This window comes from Haematobia irritans, unplaced genomic scaffold (assembly GCF_050003625.1).
Source record: "Haematobia irritans isolate KBUSLIRL unplaced genomic scaffold, ASM5000362v1 scaffold_18, whole genome shotgun sequence".
Taxonomy (NCBI): Eukaryota; Metazoa; Arthropoda; class Insecta; order Diptera; family Muscidae; genus Haematobia; species Haematobia irritans.
In genome coordinates this window covers 156,927-173,192 of record NW_027445775.1, presented here as the reverse complement: position 1 = coordinate 173,192, position 16,266 = coordinate 156,927, and positions in this window count along the sequence as shown.

The following is a 16,266-nucleotide window of genomic DNA, read 5'->3' as shown; positions in this document are numbered from 1 at the left end:
TTTCATTTAAAAATTTTAATTTTTTTGGGATTTGGATGGAATTTTCGATTTTTTGGGGGTGGTCATGAATTAAGCTTCTTTTCGCTATAGGACGCATAGTTTAGGAGATATGAGCAAACCAAGTTTTTCATTTAAAAATTTCAATTTTTCCATGATGTGGATGGAATTTTCAATTTTTTGGGGGTGGTCATGAATTAAGCTTCTTTTCGCTCTAGGACGCATAGTTTAGGAGATATGAGCAAAACAAGTGTTTCATATAAAAATTTCAATTTTTCCATGATTTGGAGGAAATTTTAAATTTTTTGGGGATGGTCATGAATTAAGCTCCTTTTCGCTCTAGGACGGATAGTTTAGGAGATATGAGCAAAACAAGTTTTTCTTATAAAAATTTACAATTTTTCAGGATTTGGATGGAATTTTCGATTTTTTGGGGGTGGTCATGAATTAAGCTTCTTTTCGCTCTAGGACGCATAGTTTAGGAGATATGAGCAAAACAAGTTTTTCATTTAAAAATTTTAATTTTTTTGGGATTTGGATGGAATTTTCGATTTTTTGGGGGTGGTCATGAATTAAGCTTCTTTTCGCTATAGGACGCATAGTTTAGGAGATATGAGCAAACCAAGTTTTTCATTTAAAAATTTCAATTTTTCCATGATGTGGATGGAATTTTCGATTTTTTGGGGGTGGTCATGAATTAAGCTTCTTTTCGCTCTAGGACGCATAGTTTAGGAGATATGAGCAAAACAAGTGTTTCATATAAAAATTTCAATTTTTCCATGATTTGGAGGGAATTTTAAATTTTTTGGGGATGGTCATGAATTAAGCTCCTTTTCGCTCTAGGACGCATAGTTTAGGAGATATGAGCAAAACAAGTTTTTCATATAAAAATTTAAATTTTTCCATGATTTGGATGGAATTTTAAATTTTTTGAGGGTGGTCATGAATTAAGCTCCTTTTCGCTCTAGGACGCATAGTTTAGGAGATATGAGCAAAACAAGTTTTTCATATAAGAATTTCAATTTTTCCATGATTTGGATGGAATTTTAAATTTTTTGAGGGTGGTCATGAATTAAGCTCCTTTTCGCTCTAGGACGCATAGTTTAGGAGATATGAGCAAAACAAGTTTTTCATATAAGAATTTCAATTTTTCCAGGATTTGAATGGAATTTTAAATTTTTATATGAAAAAAGTTTTTCATATAAAAATTTACAATTTTTCAGGATTTGGATGGAATTTTCGATTTTTTGGGGGTGGTCATGAATTAAGCTCCTTTTCGCTCTATGGCGCATAGTTTAGGAGATATGAGCAAAACAAGTTTTTCATTTAATAATTTCAAATTTTTCAGGATTTGGATGGAATTTTCAATTTTTTGGGGGTGGTCATGAATTAAGCTCCTTTTCGCTCTAGGACGCATAGTTTAGGAGATATGAGCAAAACAAGTTTTTCATATAAAAATTTAAAATTTTTCAGGATTTGGATGGAATTTTCGATTTTTTGAGGGTGGTCATGAATTAAGCTCCTTTTCGCTCTAGGACGCATAGTTTAGGAGATATGAGCAAAACAAGTTTTTCATATAAAAATTTCAATTTTTCCATGATTTGGATGGAATTTTCGATTTTTTGGGGGTGGTCATGAATTAAGCTTCTTTTCGCTCTAGGACGCATAGTTTAGGAGATATGAGCAAAACAAGTTTTTCATATAAAAATTTCAATTTTTCCATGATTTGGATGGAATTTTAAATTTTTTGAGGGAGGTCATGAAGTAAGCTCCTTTTCGCTCTCGGACGCATAGTTTAGGAGATATGAGCAAAACAAGTTTTTCATATAAAAATTTCAATTTTTCCATGATGTGGATGGAATTTTCGATTTTTTGGGGGTGGTCATGAATTAAGCTTCTTTTCGCTCTAGGACGCATAGTTTAGGAGATATGAGCAAAACAAGTTTTTCATATAAAAATTTCAATTTTTCCATGATTTGGATGGAATTTTCAATTTTTTTAGGGTGGTCATGAATTAAGCTCCTTTTCGCTCTAGGACGCATAGTTTAGGAGATATGAGCAAAACAAGTTTTTCATATAAAAATTTCAATTTTTCCATGATGTGGATGGAATTTTAAATTTTTTGAGGGTGGTCATGAATTAATCTCCTTTTCGCTCTAGGACGCATAGTTTAGGAGATATGAGCAAAACAAGTTTTTCATATAAAAATTTTAATTTTTTTGGGATTTGGATGGAATTTTCGATTTTTTGGGGGTGGTCATGAATTAAGCTTCTTTTCGCTCTAGGACGCATAGTTTAGGAGATATGAGCAAAACAAGTTTTTCATATAAAAATTTTAATTTTTTGGGATTTGGATCGAATTTTCGATTTTTTGGGGGTGGTCATGAATTAAGCTTCTTTTCGCTATAGGACGCATAGTTTAGGAGATATGAGCAAACCAAGTTTTTCATATAAAAATTTCAATTTTTCCATGATTTGGATGGAATTTTCAATTTTTTGAGGGTGGTCATGAATTAATCTCCTTTTCGCTCTAGGACGCATAGTTTAGGAGATATGAGCAAAACAAGTTTTTCATATAAAGATTTCAATTTTTCCATGATTTGGATGGAATTTTCAATTTTTTGAGGGTAGTCATGAATTAATCTCCTTTTCGCTCTAGGACGCATAGTTTAGGAGATATGAGCAAAACAAGTTTTTCATATAAAAATTTTAATTTTTTGGGATTTGGATCGAATTTTCGATTTTTTGGGGGTGGTCATGAATTAAGCTTCTTTTCGCTATAGGACGCATAGTTTAGGAGATATGAGCAAACCAAGTTTTTCATATAAAAATTTCAATTTTTCCATGATTTGGATGGAATTTTCAATTTTTTGAGGGTGGTCATGAATTAATCTCCTTTTCGCTCTAGGACGCATAGTTTAGGAGATATTAGCAAAACAAGTTTTTCATATAAAGATTTCAATTTTTCCATGATTTGGATGGAATTTTCAATTTTTTGAGGGTAGTCATGAATTAATCTCCTTTTCGCTCTAGGACGCATAGTTTAGGAGATATGAGCAAAACAAGTTTTTCATATAAAAATTTTAATTTTTTGTGGGATTTGGATGGAATTTTCGATTTTTTGGGGGTGGTCATGAATTAATCTCCTTTTCGCTCTAGGACGCATAGTTTAGGAGATATGAGCAAAACAAGTTTTTCATATAAAAATTTTAATTTTTTGTGGGATTTGGATGGAATTTTCGATTTTTTAGGGTGGTCATGAATTAAGCTCCTTTTCGCTCTAGGACGCATAGTTTAGGAGATATGAGCAAAACAAGTTTTTCATATAAAAATTTCAATTTTTCCATGATTTGGATGGAATTTTCAATTTTTTGAGGGTGGTCAGGCGCATAGTTTAGGAGATATGAGCAAAACAAGTTTTTCATATAAAAATTTCAATTTTTTTACGATTTGGATGGAATTTTCGATTTTTTGGGGGTGGTCATGAATTAAGCTTCTTTTCGCTCTAGGACGCATAGTTTAGGAGATATGAGCAAAACAAGTTTTTCATATAAAAATTTTAATTTTTTGGGATTTGGATCGAATTTTCGATTTTTTGGGGGTGGTCATGAATTAAGCTTCTTTTCGCTATAGGACGCATAGTTTAGGAGATATGAGCAAACCAAGTTTTTCATATAAAAATTTCAATTTTTCCATGATTTGGATGGAATTTTCAATTTTTTGAGGGTGGTCATGAATTAATCTCCTTTTCGCTCTAGGACGCATAGTTTAGGAGATATGAGCAAAACAAGTTTTTCATATAAAGATTTCAATTTTTCCATGATTTGGATGGAATTTTCAATTTTTTGAGGGTAGTCATGAATTAATCTCCTTTTCGCTCTAGGACGCATAGTTTAGGAGATATGAGCAAAACAAGTTTTTCATATAAAAATTTTAATTTTTTTGGGATTTGGATGGAATTTTCGATTTTTTGGGGGTGGTCATGAATTAAGCTTCTTTTCGCTCTAGGACGCATAGTTTAGGAGATATGAGCAAAACAAGTTTTTCATATAAAAATTTTAATTTTTTGGGATTTGGATCGAATTTTCGATTTTTTGGGGGTGGTCATGAATTAAGCTTCTTTTCGCTATAGGACGCATAGTTTAGGAGATATGAGCAAACCAAGTTTTTCATATAAAAATTTCAATTTTTCCATGATTTGGATGGAATTTTCAATTTTTTGAGGGTGGTCATGAATTAATCTCCTTTTCGCTCTAGGACGCATAGTTTAGGAGATATTAGCAAAACAAGTTTTTCATATAAAGATTTCAATTTTTCCATGATTTGGATGGAATTTTCAATTTTTTGAGGGTAGTCATGAATTAATCTCCTTTTCGCTCTAGGACGCATAGTTTAGGAGATATGAGCAAAACAAGTTTTTCATATAAAAATTTTAATTTTTTGTGGGATTTGGATGGAATTTTCGATTTTTTGGGGGTGGTCATGAATTAATCTCCTTTTCGCTCTAGGACGCATAGTTTAGGAGATATGAGCAAAACAAGTTTTTCATATAAAAATTTTAATTTTTTGTGGGATTTGGATGGAATTTTCGATTTTTTAGGGTGGTCATGAATTAAGCTCCTTTTCGCTCTAGGACGCATAGTTTAGGAGATATGAGCAAAACAAGTTTTTCATATAAAAATTTCAATTTTTCCATGATTTGGATGGAATTTTCAATTTTTTGAGGGTGGTCAGGCGCATAGTTTAGGAGATATGAGCAAAACAAGTTTTTCATATAAAAATTTCAATTTTTTTACGATTTGGATGGAATTTTCGATTTTTTGGGGGTGGTCATGAATTAAGCTTCTTTTCGCTCTAGGACGCATAGTTTAGGAGATATGAGCAAAACAAGTGTTTCATATAAAAATTTACAATTTTTCAGGATTTGGATGGAATTTTCGATTTTTTGAGGTTGGTCATGAATTAAGCTCCTTTTCGCTCTAGGACGGATAGTTTAGGAGATATGAGCAAAACAAGTTTTTCTTATAAAAATTTACAATTTTTCAGGATTTGGATGGAATTTTCGATTTTTTGGGGGTGGTCATGAATTAAGCTTCTTTTCGCTCTAGGACGCATAGTTTAGGAGATATGAGCAAAACAAGTTTTTCATTTAAAAATTTTAATTTTTTTGGGATTTGGATGGAATTTTCGATTTTTTGGGGGTGGTCATGAATTAAGCTTCTTTTCGCTATAGGACGCATAGTTTAGGAGATATGAGCAAACCAAGTTTTTCATTTAAAAATTTCAATTTTTCCATGATGTGGATGGAATTTTCAATTTTTTGGGGGTGGTCATGAATTAAGCTTCTTTTCGCTCTAGGACGCATAGTTTAGGAGATATGAGCAAAACAAGTGTTTCATATAAAAATTTCAATTTTTCCATGATTTGGAGGAAATTTTAAATTTTTTGGGGATGGTCATGAATTAAGCTCCTTTTCGCTCTAGGACGGATAGTTTAGGAGATATGAGCAAAACAAGTTTTTCTTATAAAAATTTACAATTTTTCAGGATTTGGATGGAATTTTCGATTTTTTGGGGGTGGTCATGAATTAAGCTTCTTTTCGCTCTAGGACGCATAGTTTAGGAGATATGAGCAAAACAAGTTTTTCATTTAAAAATTTTAATTTTTTTGGGATTTGGATGGAATTTTCGATTTTTTGGGGGTGGTCATGAATTAAGCTTCTTTTCGCTATAGGACGCATAGTTTAGGAGATATGAGCAAACCAAGTTTTTCATTTAAAAATTTCAATTTTTCCATGATGTGGATGGAATTTTCGATTTTTTGGGGGTGGTCATGAATTAAGCTTCTTTTCGCTCTAGGACGCATAGTTTAGGAGATATGAGCAAAACAAGTGTTTCATATAAAAATTTCAATTTTTCCATGATTTGGAGGGAATTTTAAATTTTTTGGGGATGGTCATGAATTAAGCTCCTTTTCGCTCTAGGACGCATAGTTTAGGAGATATGAGCAAAACAAGTTTTTCATATAAAAATTTAAATTTTTCAGGATTTGGATGGAATTTTCAATTTTTGGGGGTGGTCATGAATTAAGCTCCTTTTCGCTCTAGGACGCATAGTTTAGGAGATATGAGCAAAACAAGTTTTTCATATAAAAATTTTAATTTTTTTGGGATTTGGATGGAATTTTCGATTTTTTGGGGGTGGTCATGAATTAAGTTTCTTTTCGCTCTAGGACGCATAGTTTAGGAGATATGAGCAAAACAAGTTTTTCATATAAAAATTTCAATTTTTCCATGATTTGGATGGAATTTTAAATTTTTTGAGGGTGGTCATGAATTAAGCTCCTTTTCGCTCTAGGACGCATAGTTTAGGAGATATGAGCAAAACAAGTTTTTCATATAAGAATTTCAATTTTTCCAGGATTTGAATGGAATTTTAAATTTTTATATGAAAAAAGTTTTTCATATAAAAATTTACAATTTTTCAGGATTTGGATGGAATTTTCGATTTTTTGGGGGTGGTCATGAATTAAGCTCCTTTTCGCTCTATGGCGCATAGTTTAGGAGATATGAGCAAAACAAGTTTTTCATTTAATAATTTCAAATTTTTCAGGATTTGGATGGAATTTTCAATTTTTTGGGGGTGGTCATGAATTAAGCTCCTTTTCGCTCTAGGACGCATAGTTTAGGAGATATGAGCAAAACAAGTTTTTCATATAAAAATTTAAAATTTTTCAGGATTTGGATGGAATTTTCGATTTTTTGAGGGTGGTCATGAATTAAGCTCCTTTTCGCTCTAGGACGCATAGTTTAGGAGATATGAGCAAAACAAGTTTTTCATATAAAAATTTCAATTTTTCCATGATTTGGATGGAATTTTCGATTTTTTGGGGGTGGTCATGAATTAAGCTTCTTTTCGCTCTAGGACGCATAGTTTAGGAGATATGAGCAAAACAAGTTTTTCATATAAAAATTTCAATTTTTCCATGATTTGGATGGAATTTTAAATTTTTTGAGGGAGGTCATGAAGTAAGCTCCTTTTCGCTCTCGGACGCATAGTTTAGGAGATATGAGCAAAACAAGTTTTTCATATAAAAATTTCAATTTTTCCATGATGTGGATGGAATTTTCGATTTTTTGGGGGTGGTCATGAATTAAGCTTCTTTTCGCTCTAGGACGCATAGTTTAGGAGATATGAGCAAAACAAGTTTTTCATATAAAAATTTCAATTTTTCCATGATTTGGATGGAATTTTCAATTTTTTTAGGGTGGTCATGAATTAAGCTCCTTTTCGCTCTAGGACGCATAGTTTAGGAGATATGAGCAAAACAAGTTTTTCATATAAAAATTTCAATTTTTCCATGATGTGGATGGAATTTTAAATTTTTTGAGGGTGGTCATGAATTAATCTCCTTTTCGCTCTAGGACGCATAGTTTAGGAGATATGAGCAAAACAAGTTTTTCATATAAAAATTTTAATTTTTTTGGGATTTGGATGGAATTTTCGATTTTTTGGGGGTGGTCATGAATTAAGCTTCTTTTCGCTCTAGGACGCATAGTTTAGGAGATATGAGCAAAACAAGTTTTTCATATAAAAATTTTAATTTTTTGGGATTTGGATCGAATTTTCGATTTTTTGGGGGTGGTCATGAATTAAGCTTCTTTTCGCTATAGGACGCATAGTTTAGGAGATATGAGCAAACCAAGTTTTTCATATAAAAATTTCAATTTTTCCATGATTTGGATGGAATTTTCAATTTTTTGAGGGTGGTCATGAATTAATCTCCTTTTCGCTCTAGGACGCATAGTTTAGGAGATATGAGCAAAACAAGTTTTTCATATAAAGATTTCAATTTTTCCATGATTTGGATGGAATTTTCAATTTTTTGAGGGTAGTCATGAATTAATCTCCTTTTCGCTCTAGGACGCATAGTTTAGGAGATATGAGCAAAACAAGTTTTTCATATAAAAATTTTAATTTTTTGGGATTTGGATCGAATTTTCGATTTTTTGGGGGTGGTCATGAATTAAGCTTCTTTTCGCTATAGGACGCATAGTTTAGGAGATATGAGCAAACCAAGTTTTTCATATAAAAATTTCAATTTTTCCATGATTTGGATGGAATTTTCAATTTTTTGAGGGTGGTCATGAATTAATCTCCTTTTCGCTCTAGGACGCATAGTTTAGGAGATATTAGCAAAACAAGTTTTTCATATAAAGATTTCAATTTTTCCATGATTTGGATGGAATTTTCAATTTTTTGAGGGTAGTCATGAATTAATCTCCTTTTCGCTCTAGGACGCATAGTTTAGGAGATATGAGCAAAACAAGTTTTTCATATAAAAATTTTAATTTTTTGTGGGATTTGGATGGAATTTTCGATTTTTTGGGGGTGGTCATGAATTAATCTCCTTTTCGCTCTAGGACGCATAGTTTAGGAGATATGAGCAAAACAAGTTTTTCATATAAAAATTTTAATTTTTTGTGGGATTTGGATGGAATTTTCGATTTTTTAGGGTGGTCATGAATTAAGCTCCTTTTCGCTCTAGGACGCATAGTTTAGGAGATATGAGCAAAACAAGTTTTTCATATAAAAATTTCAATTTTTCCATGATTTGGATGGAATTTTCAATTTTTTGAGGGTGGTCAGGCGCATAGTTTAGGAGATATGAGCAAAACAAGTTTTTCATATAAAAATTTCAATTTTTTTACGATTTGGATGGAATTTTCGATTTTTTGGGGGTGGTCATGAATTAAGCTTCTTTTCGCTCTAGGACGCATAGTTTAGGAGATATGAGCAAAACAAGTGTTTCATATAAAAATTTACAATTTTTCAGGATTTGGATGGAATTTTCGATTTTTTGAGGTTGGTCATGAATTAAGCTCCTTTTCGCTCTAGGACGGATAGTTTAGGAGATATGAGCAAAACAAGTTTTTCTTATAAAAATTTACAATTTTTCAGGATTTGGATGGAATTTTCGATTTTTTGGGGGTGGTCATGAATTAAGCTTCTTTTCGCTCTAGGACGCATAGTTTAGGAGATATGAGCAAAACAAGTTTTTCATTTAAAAATTTTAATTTTTTTGGGATTTGGATGGAATTTTCGATTTTTTGGGGGTGGTCATGAATTAAGCTTCTTTTCGCTATAGGACGCATAGTTTAGGAGATATGAGCAAACCAAGTTTTTCATTTAAAAATTTCAATTTTTCCATGATGTGGATGGAATTTTCAATTTTTTGGGGGTGGTCATGAATTAAGCTTCTTTTCGCTCTAGGACGCATAGTTTAGGAGATATGAGCAAAACAAGTGTTTCATATAAAAATTTCAATTTTTCCATGATTTGGAGGAAATTTTAAATTTTTTGGGGATGGTCATGAATTAAGCTCCTTTTCGCTCTAGGACGGATAGTTTAGGAGATATGAGCAAAACAAGTTTTTCTTATAAAAATTTACAATTTTTCAGGATTTGGATGGAATTTTCGATTTTTTGGGGGTGGTCATGAATTAAGCTTCTTTTCGCTCTAGGACGCATAGTTTAGGAGATATGAGCAAAACAAGTTTTTCATTTAAAAATTTTAATTTTTTTGGGATTTGGATGGAATTTTCGATTTTTTGGGGGTGGTCATGAATTAAGCTTCTTTTCGCTATAGGACGCATAGTTTAGGAGATATGAGCAAACCAAGTTTTTCATTTAAAAATTTCAATTTTTCCATGATGTGGATGGAATTTTCGATTTTTTGGGGGTGGTCATGAATTAAGCTTCTTTTCGCTCTAGGACGCATAGTTTAGGAGATATGAGCAAAACAAGTGTTTCATATAAAAATTTCAATTTTTCCATGATTTGGAGGGAATTTTAAATTTTTTGGGGATGGTCATGAATTAAGCTCCTTTTCGCTCTAGGACGCATAGTTTAGGAGATATGAGCAAAACAAGTTTTTCATATAAAAATTTAAATTTTTCCATGATTTGGATGGAATTTTAAATTTTTTGAGGGTGGTCATGAATTAAGCTCCTTTTCGCTCTAGGACGCATAGTTTAGGAGATATGAGCAAAACAAGTTTTTCATATAAGAATTTCAATTTTTCCATGATTTGGATGGAATTTTAAATTTTTTGAGGGTGGTCATGAATTAAGCTCCTTTTCGCTCTAGGACGCATAGTTTAGGAGATATGAGCAAAACAAGTTTTTCATATAAGAATTTCAATTTTTCCAGGATTTGAATGGAATTTTAAATTTTTATATGAAAAAAGTTTTTCATATAAAAATTTACAATTTTTCAGGATTTGGATGGAATTTTCGATTTTTTGGGGGTGGTCATGAATTAAGCTCCTTTTCGCTCTATGGCGCATAGTTTAGGAGATATGAGCAAAACAAGTTTTTCATTTAATAATTTCAAATTTTTCAGGATTTGGATGGAATTTTCAATTTTTTGGGGGTGGTCATGAATTAAGCTCCTTTTCGCTCTAGGACGCATAGTTTAGGAGATATGAGCAAAACAAGTTTTTCATATAAAAATTTAAAATTTTTCAGGATTTGGATGGAATTTTCGATTTTTTGAGGGTGGTCATGAATTAAGCTCCTTTTCGCTCTAGGACGCATAGTTTAGGAGATATGAGCAAAACAAGTTTTTCATATAAAAATTTCAATTTTTCCATGATTTGGATGGAATTTTCGATTTTTTGGGGGTGGTCATGAATTAAGCTTCTTTTCGCTCTAGGACGCATAGTTTAGGAGATATGAGCAAAACAAGTTTTTCATATAAAAATTTCAATTTTTCCATGATTTGGATGGAATTTTAAATTTTTTGAGGGAGGTCATGAAGTAAGCTCCTTTTCGCTCTCGGACGCATAGTTTAGGAGATATGAGCAAAACAAGTTTTTCATATAAAAATTTCAATTTTTCCATGATGTGGATGGAATTTTCGATTTTTTGGGGGTGGTCATGAATTAAGCTTCTTTTCGCTCTAGGACGCATAGTTTAGGAGATATGAGCAAAACAAGTTTTTCATATAAAAATTTCAATTTTTCCATGATTTGGATGGAATTTTCAATTTTTTTAGGGTGGTCATGAATTAAGCTCCTTTTCGCTCTAGGACGCATAGTTTAGGAGATATGAGCAAAACAAGTTTTTCATATAAAAATTTCAATTTTTCCATGATGTGGATGGAATTTTAAATTTTTTGAGGGTGGTCATGAATTAATCTCCTTTTCGCTCTAGGACGCATAGTTTAGGAGATATGAGCAAAACAAGTTTTTCATATAAAAATTTTAATTTTTTTGGGATTTGGATGGAATTTTCGATTTTTTGGGGGTGGTCATGAATTAAGCTTCTTTTCGCTCTAGGACGCATAGTTTAGGAGATATGAGCAAAACAAGTTTTTCATATAAAAATTTTAATTTTTTGGGATTTGGATCGAATTTTCGATTTTTTGGGGGTGGTCATGAATTAAGCTTCTTTTCGCTATAGGACGCATAGTTTAGGAGATATGAGCAAACCAAGTTTTTCATATAAAAATTTCAATTTTTCCATGATTTGGATGGAATTTTCAATTTTTTGAGGGTGGTCATGAATTAATCTCCTTTTCGCTCTAGGACGCATAGTTTAGGAGATATGAGCAAAACAAGTTTTTCATATAAAGATTTCAATTTTTCCATGATTTGGATGGAATTTTCAATTTTTTGAGGGTAGTCATGAATTAATCTCCTTTTCGCTCTAGGACGCATAGTTTAGGAGATATGAGCAAAACAAGTTTTTCATATAAAAATTTTAATTTTTTGGGATTTGGATCGAATTTTCGATTTTTTGGGGGTGGTCATGAATTAAGCTTCTTTTCGCTATAGGACGCATAGTTTAGGAGATATGAGCAAACCAAGTTTTTCATATAAAAATTTCAATTTTTCCATGATTTGGATGGAATTTTCAATTTTTTGAGGGTGGTCATGAATTAATCTCCTTTTCGCTCTAGGACGCATAGTTTAGGAGATATTAGCAAAACAAGTTTTTCATATAAAGATTTCAATTTTTCCATGATTTGGATGGAATTTTCAATTTTTTGAGGGTAGTCATGAATTAATCTCCTTTTCGCTCTAGGACGCATAGTTTAGGAGATATGAGCAAAACAAGTTTTTCATATAAAAATTTTAATTTTTTGTGGGATTTGGATGGAATTTTCGATTTTTTGGGGGTGGTCATGAATTAATCTCCTTTTCGCTCTAGGACGCATAGTTTAGGAGATATGAGCAAAACAAGTTTTTCATATAAAAATTTTAATTTTTTGTGGGATTTGGATGGAATTTTCGATTTTTTAGGGTGGTCATGAATTAAGCTCCTTTTCGCTCTAGGACGCATAGTTTAGGAGATATGAGCAAAACAAGTTTTTCATATAAAAATTTCAATTTTTCCATGATTTGGATGGAATTTTCAATTTTTTGAGGGTGGTCAGGCGCATAGTTTAGGAGATATGAGCAAAACAAGTTTTTCATATAAAAATTTCAATTTTTTTACGATTTGGATGGAATTTTCGATTTTTTGGGGGTGGTCATGAATTAAGCTTCTTTTCGCTCTAGGACGCATAGTTTAGGAGATATGAGCAAAACAAGTGTTTCATATAAAAATTTACAATTTTTCAGGATTTGGATGGAATTTTCGATTTTTTGAGGTTGGTCATGAATTAAGCTCCTTTTCGCTCTAGGACGGATAGTTTAGGAGATATGAGCAAAACAAGTTTTTCTTATAAAAATTTACAATTTTTCAGGATTTGGATGGAATTTTCGATTTTTTGGGGGTGGTCATGAATTAAGCTTCTTTTCGCTCTAGGACGCATAGTTTAGGAGATATGAGCAAAACAAGTTTTTCTTATAAAAATTTACAATTTTTCAGGATTTGGATGGAATTTTCGATTTTTTGGGGGTGGTCATGAATTAAGCTTCTTTTCGCTCTAGGACGCATAGTTTAGGAGATATGAGCAAAACAAGTGTTTCATATAAAAATTTTAATTTTTTTGGGATTTGGATGGAATTTTCGATTTTTTGGGGGTGGTCATGAATTAAGCTTCTTTTCGCTATAGGACGCATAGTTTAGGAGATATGAGCAAACCAAGTTTTTCATTTAAAAATTTCAATTTTTCCATGATGTGGATGGAATTTTCAATTTTTTGGGGGTGGTCATGAATTAAGCTTCTTTTCGCTCTAGGACGCATAGTTTAGGAGATATGAGCAAAACAAGTGTTTCATATAAAAATTTCAATTTTTCCATGATTTGGAGGAAATTTTAAATTTTTTGGGGATGGTCATGAATTAAGCTCCTTTTCGCTCTAGGACGGATAGTTTAGGAGATATGAGCAAAACAAGTTTTTCTTATAAAAATTTACAATTTTTCAGGATTTGGATGGAATTTTCGATTTTTTGGGGGTGGTCATGAATTAAGCTTCTTTTCGCTCTAGGACGCATAGTTTAGGAGATATGAGCAAAACAAGTTTTTCATTTAAAAATTTTAATTTTTTTGGGATTTGGATGGAATTTTCGATTTTTTGGGGGTGGTCATGAATTAAGCTTCTTTTCGCTATAGGACGCATAGTTTAGGAGATATGAGCAAACCAAGTTTTTCATTTAAAAATTTCAATTTTTCCATGATGTGGATGGAATTTTCGATTTTTTGGGGGTGGTCATGAATTAAGCTTCTTTTCGCTCTAGGACGCATAGTTTAGGAGATATGAGCAAAACAAGTGTTTCATATAAAAATTTCAATTTTTCCATGATTTGGAGGGAATTTTAAATTTTTTGGGGATGGTCATGAATTAAGCTCCTTTTCGCTCTAGGACGCATAGTTTAGGAGATATGAGCAAAACAAGTTTTTCATATAAAAATTTAAATTTTTCAGGATTTGGATGGAATTTTCAATTTTTGGGGGTGGTCATGAATTAAGCTCCTTTTCGCTCTAGGACGCATAGTTTAGGAGATATGAGCAAAACAAGTTTTTCATATAAGAATTTCAATTTTTCCATGATTTGGATGGAATTTTCAATTTTTTGGGGTCAGGCGCATAGTTAAGGAGATATGAGCAAAACAAGTTTTTCATATAAAAATTTCAAATTTTTCAGGATTTGGATGGAATTTTCAATTTTTTGGGGGTGGTCATGAATTAAGCTCATTTTCGCTCTAGGACGCATACTTTAGGAGATATGAGCAAAACAAGTTTTTCATATAAGAATTTAAATTTTTCCAGGATTTGAATGGAATTTTCAATTTTTTGGGGGTGGTCATGAATTAAGCTCCTTTTCGCTCTAGGACGCATAGTTTAAGAGATATGAGCAAAACAAGTTTTTCATATAAAAATTTTAATTTTTTTGGGATTTGGATGGAATTTTCGATTTTTTGGGGGTGGTCATGAATTAAGCTTCTTTTCGCTCTAGGACGCATAGTTTAGGAGATATGAGCAAAACAAGTGTTTCATATAAAAATTTACAATTTTACAGGACTTGGATGGAATTTTCGATTTTTTGAGGGTGGTCATGAATTAAGCTCCATTTCGCTCTAGGACGCATAGTTTAGGAGATATGAGCAAAACAAGTTTTTCATTTAAAAATTTCAAATTTTTCAGGATTTGGATGGAATTTTCAATTTTTTGGGGGTGGTCATGAATTAAGCTCCTTTTCGCTCTAGGACGCATAGTTTAGGAGATATGAGCAAAACAAGTTTTTCATATAAGAATTTCAATTTTTCCATGATTTGGATGGAATTTTCAATTTTTTGGGGGTGGTCAGGCGCATAGTTTAGGAGATATGAGCAAAACAAGTTTTTCATATAAAAATTTCAAATTTTTCAGGATTTGGATGGAATTTTCAATTTTTTGGGGGTGGTCATGAATTAAGCTCCTTTTCGCTCTATGACGCATAGTTTAGGAGATATGAGCAAAACAAGTTTTTCATTTAAAAATTTCAAATTTTTCAGGATTTGGATGAAATTTTCGATTTTTTGAGGGTGGTCATGAATTAAGCTCCTTTTCGCTCTAGGACGCATAGTTTAGGAGATATGAGCAAAACAAGTTTTTCATATAAAAATTTCAAATTTTTCAGGATTTGGATGGAATTTTCAATTTTTTGGGGGTGGTCATGAATTAAGCTCCTTTTCGCTCTAGGACGCATAGTTTAGGAGATATGAGCAAAACAAGTTTTTCATATAAGAATTTCAATTTTTCCATGATTTGGATGGAATTTTCAATTTTTTGGGGGTGGTCAGGCGCATAGTTTAGGAGATATGAGCAAAACAAGTTTTTCATATAAAAATTTCAAATTTTTCAGGATTTGGATGGAATTTTCAATTTTTTGGGGGTGGTCATGAATTAAGCTCCTTTTCGCTCTATGACGCATAGTTTAGGAGATATGAGCAAAACAAGTTTTTCATTTAAAAATTTCAAATTTTTCAGGAATTGGATGAAATTTTCGATTTTTTGAGGGTGGTCATGAATTAAGCTCCTAGGACGCATAGTTTAGGAGATATGAGCAAAACAAGTTTTTCATATAAAAATTTCAAATTTTTCAGGATTTGAATGGAATTTTCAATTTTTTGGGGGTGGTCATGAATTAAGCTCCTTTTCGCTCTAGGACGCATAGTTTAGGAGATATGAGCAAAACAAGTTTTTCATATAAAAATTTTAATTTTTTTTGGGATTTGGATGGAATTTTCGATTTTTTGGGGGTGGTCATGAATTAAGCTCCTTTTCGCTCTAGGACGCATAGTTTAGGAGATATGAGCAAAACAAGTTTTTCATATAAAAATTTTAATTTTTTTGGGATTTGGATGGAATTTTCGATTTTTTGGGGGTGGTCATGAATTAAGCTCCTTTTCGCTCTAGGACGCATAGTTTAGGAGATATGAGCAAAACAAGTTTTTCATATAAAAATTTTAATTTTTTTTGGGATTTGGATGGAATTTTCGATTTTTTGGGGGTGGTCATGAATTAAGCTTCTTTTCGCTCTAGGACGCATAGTTTAGGAGATATGAGCAAAACAAGTTTTTCATATAAAAATTTTAATTTTTTTGGGATTTGGATGGAATTATAAATTTTTTGGGGGTGGTCATGAATTAAGCTCCTTTTCGCTCTAGGACGCATAGTTTAGGAGATATGAGCAAAACAAGTTTTTCTTATAAAAATTTCAAATTTTTCAGGATGTGGATAGAATTTTCGATTTTTTGGGGGTGGTCATGAATTAAGCTCCTTTTCGCTCTCGAACGCATAGTTTAGGAGATATGAGCAAAACAAGTTTTTCATATA